The following is a 5,304-nucleotide window of genomic DNA, read 5'->3' on the forward strand; positions in this document are numbered from 1 at the left end:
AGTCCAATTTGCCGTCGCAAATGCAACCTTTAAATGCATTTTCTCAAAAACATAGTAAAGATATAACAAATACGAGACATATTAACCTTGAAATCTTTTTACTATGGAAACAATGTAAGATTTTTTGTCATTATTTTTTTTGACCACTCGTGCGTTACCTTAAATATTAAACTTGGAAATTTTAATAGAGGACCAGGATATTTTAAACTTAATAACAGTATCTTTTTAGACAATGATTTTAAATTGATGTTAAATGAAAATATAAATGAGGCGGTAATGATAAATTCAGAAGCATCACCAGATATTCTTTGGGAACTTATCAAAGGAACAATAAGAAATACTGCAATAAAAATATTCTACACATAAAAGAAAAAATGAAAACCAATTAGAAAACATTTTAATTAAAGAATTAGCTGATCTAAACAGGGCACATCAAACATTCGATAAAATTAGTAATAATAATGATTATAATACCGATAATAAAGATGAAAAAGATGTACTAGAAAGAATATCTATGAAACAAAATTAATGAATAAAATTTATATGAAAATAAAATAAATGGCTTATTAATAAGATCAAAAGCTGTCCATGTTAAAGGAAATGAAAAAAAAACTCAAAATATTTTGCAAATTTAGAAAAGAGACATGCTGAGAAAAAAGTTTTTCGAAATAAGTTATAGATGGTAAAGGAATTTTTGAAAGTGATCAGATTTTACAAGAAGTGAAATATTATAAATCATTGTACAATAAAGTTCCACAGAAAGACACAGATATTTCTTTTTTTACGATAATACAAATAAATTATCAAATGAAGAACAAGAAATGTGTGAAGGTTTTCTAAGTGAAAATGAATGTAAAACTGCTCTTTTTGAAAAAAAAAATAACAAATCACCTGGCTCTGATGGACTTACTACAGAATTTTATCAGATATTTTGGAATTAAATAAAAACATATTTTGTTAACTGTATAAACTATGCCTACAGAAAAGGTGAACTATCAGAAATTCAAAAACAAAGTATAATAACCTTAATACCTAAGGAAGGTAAAGATCAAACATCACTTTCAAATTGGCGACCTCTATGTCTTTTAAATATTGACTTTTAAATTGCTACAAAAGCAATTACTATTCGAATAAAGAAAGTATTACATAAAATAATTAGTCATGAACAAACAGGTTTTATGAAAGGACGCTATATAGGAGAAAATGTACGAGTTATATTTGAGATAATAGAACACATTGAAAAAAATAACAAGTCTGGTATTCTATTCTTCTCTGATTATCAAAAAGCATTTGATAGCTCAAATCATGATTTTATTGTTCAATGTCTTCACTTTTTTCAGTTTGGTGAATCACTTATTTCATGGGTAAAACTCTTATCTAACAAAATTAATAGTGTAATCATAAATAATGGTCACATGTCAGAAAGTTTTCATATTCAACAGGGAGTAAGACAAGGATGTCCCCTTTCTTCTTCCTTATTCACCATATGTATGCAACTTTTAACAAACAGGATTGCAAAAGATAATGACATTTAGGGATTTATGATAAATAATAAAGAAATCAAACAGACATTATTTGCTGATGATGCAACATATATAAATAATGGACAAAAATATTCTTTTGAAAAATTTATCAGTCATTAATGAATTTGGAAATATATCTGGTCTCAAACTAAATACATCAAAATCAGTTGTCTTGAAGGTTGGAGCCCTCAAAAGAATGAATTTAAAATATGCAGAAAATATTAATTTCACCTGGACATCAAAACATGCGAAAACACTTGGCATAACTTTCTACACAGACTCCAAAATGAATATGCTTAACTACTAAACTACAAGAATTTAAAACATGCTCAAAACAGTGGCAAGACCGTAAACTAACATTGATGGGAAAAGTCACAGAAATTAAGACATTTGCATTACCAAAACTAATTTATCCATTTACAGTTCTTGAAAACCCACCTGACCATATTATTAAAGATAAACAACAGCAATTTTGAACTTCTTATGGGATGGTAAAACAGATAAAATTAAGCGTAAAACTATTATAAACAACTATTATGTAGGAGGATTAAGATTATCAGATAATGCGTTCCAGAATAAAAAAGGAAATTCCAGATGTCCCTTTTCTGGGGGGCGACCTCAAGGCGCTTTTTCAGCAACAATTTTACATGCACAGATACAGACAGTACAGAGCTGACTTAGGGGAATAATTCCCCTAACTTTTTAACCTCAGACGAAACGCATTGTACCTGTTCGTTCGGCGGATATATGATACCACTATCATTTTAAATGGGTTTACTTTCTAAGGATAATGTTGGAAATGGTTGTTCGGAAATATTTCATGAAAACACACATCTTACTTTCAAATGGGTTAATATAACAGTAATTTACGCAGATTACAAAAACCTTTTAATTGTAGACGGTCAATATTTTTTAGATATGAAATAGAAGGCATGGGTTAAAAAAAACACAAATGTCTGATCATTTCTAGATTCGTGTTTTTATACTTGTTTGAGAATATAGAGTAGAGAGAAAAGGATACATCCGATATTAATTTGTATACAAGAAAAATATAATAACGGGCTATATAACATACAATGTATCACATTTATCTGTACATTTTTCATCTTACTGTTAAGAAAATAAATATATTTATCAAATAACTTACCGTACTTATTCAAGTAAAATATAAAACTTTTAAAAAATCGATAGGCATATGTTGTACTTAATTCTTATGTATAAATGTAGTGTTAAATATATGTTTTAATCATTATGCATTTTCGAAAAAAAAAGTTAAGAAGAATTGATGAAATTAAATGCTTATTTTCATTTTCCATATTTTTCTATGTATTTTTACTAAAAAAAAAACAATGTAGCATATTTTCCGTACTTATCACTGGTGTCGTAACTACTTTCGTCAATATACATATTAAAATAAACAAAAAAATAAATAATCATTTTTAAACAGAGAAAACTATAATAAACAGGCAATTCAATAGTTTTCCAAAAACTGATTATTATCAAAATATTTTATCTAATATGTGTCTACAACAACTGGTGAAATATTTATTTCTATATCACCCGATGAAATAAAACACGCAATTACAGATAAAACTTCATATCCTCTTTTCATTATATTCTTGAATATTCTTAATATAAATTCAGAAATATTGAAAAAAAATATTTATTACATAAATATAAGTGGTTCCGTTTAATTTATTTTTCACTGCAGTGAAATTATTTCCATATTGTCATAGTTGTCTTGTCGGATTATATTCTTCTAAGTCAGCCAAATCAAATAATTATAATGTAGTCAAATTTTTTTGCGGAACAAAAGAAAAACGTATACAATAAACAGAAAATTCAAGTTCTTTTTTTTCTATAAAATTTAATACAGGATTAATTTTCACATTGTGGCATGAAAGTTCTGATATATTTTACTTGTCTCGAAATATTTATTTTCATACTAGTTTCAATAGATGAAAACAAATCTGTATTTATTGAAAAGAACTCAAACATCATCTATTAAATCATGTATTATCTTCTTTTTAGCGTTTTGAAAAAAAAAACAAATGAAAATTCGGTCCTCTCTTATTTTTTATTTTTAATTCGTACATGGTACCATACATGTGGAATCTATTGTTCAATATATATTTGTTAATTGATAAAAATAAAACAACAAAAATAAATAAATAAGCAAAGCATAATGAAATGAAAGTTGTCAGACAATCAATAAAATTATCGTTCAAATTCTTAAATCCAGGTACTGTGTGATATCTTGTTGATTTCGTCTATCACGTCTGTTGTTTTGTGTTGTTTGTTTCACATATCTGAAATCAAATATTGAAACAACATTAACTTGTTTTATGATACAACTTAGTTTTACGGTGGTCATCATTTATATTATTGATCACAAGCATTAAAATGAAATAAAAGAATACAGTTTGGAATTATGAAAGCCCTTTTATCAATATTGTTAAATCAGATTCTGTATGAATGTTCATGAAAAGCGTAAAATGTAAATGTAAATAAGATAACTAGAAGAAAATAACTTTAATAAGAAAATTGTCATAGCTCGTTTATTTAATTCATATAATAATTATAATGCATATCTTCTACACATTTTCACTGTATAATGGCCTTTGCTTAAAGTATTTTATATCTATCCTTTCTTTAATGAAATGAATCGATAAAATGACAGACCCTGTAACCCTCTGTAATAGCATAGTATAAAGGTGTTATAAAATTAAAACAGTAAGGAAATAACCCCGCCTATTTATAATCAAACGCTTGAATCTGTCTAACTGATCCATAACATTACAGCTGAGATAAGGGTGAACTCACGCCATAATCTATCCAGTCCTACACATTAACCCAATATTTCAATAAATAAGTTGCTCAAAACTTCGCTTGTGCCCAAGATACGCATAAATGAGCGGTTTGTTTAACGATGACATTATATGTTCAGATGAAAAAAGATCTCAAATTAATTTAGACATTGAATATTATGACAGTTTATAAGATATTCTGTCACTTGTAAAATTAGTCTTTTTTTCTGATGAAATTAATTTACGGAAACAATCTTATGCAGATTATTTCAAAGTAATTTACCTTCTCTCCGCTGAAGTAATTAAATGTAAAGTTTATAACTTTTTTTACGAATATATGTTTATGTCAAAGAGTCGACATGTGTGCGTCTTTAATTATCATGTGCTCACGAAATACTAAGTTGGGCGAACGAGATACTATGTCGTGACAACCTGTTACTTTTTCGTGCGCTAGAGATATTTAAGTGGGGCCCACAATATACTATGTCTTGGCCAGGAGTTACTAAGCTGTGCTTACGAGGTAATTAAGTCGTGCCCAGGAGATAATTAACCAATCAGATAAAATTATATAATTATGAATGTTTTAAACTTTAAAAAATTCTGGTTAAAATTTTACATTCAACGTATCTATTACAATCTATTACACTACTTAAGATATCCACTTCAAACATTATACATAAATAAAGGATCATAAGAATAGGTCACTATCCAAGACCAATAAATCAGATTTTAATCTTTACTAAGTTTTGCTCTTTTTGGGGAACATTATGTGATAGGATTGATCAGTATGTACGTACTAATTGCCTGTTGACCTTTTCCATACCATAACTTGAGAAGAAATTAGCCCCGGTTTATTTTATTTAGTAATTCGTGGCCATGACTTAGTAACTCATGGATATGACATGATATCTCGTGCGCACCACCTAATTATTTTCATGCGCACGACTTAGTAAAACTCGTGGCCACGACATAGT

This window comes from Ruditapes philippinarum, unplaced genomic scaffold, assembly GCF_026571515.1.
Source record: "Ruditapes philippinarum isolate M1 unplaced genomic scaffold, ASM2657151v2 ctg11439_1_1_1_1, whole genome shotgun sequence".
Taxonomy (NCBI): Eukaryota; Metazoa; Mollusca; class Bivalvia; order Venerida; family Veneridae; genus Ruditapes; species Ruditapes philippinarum.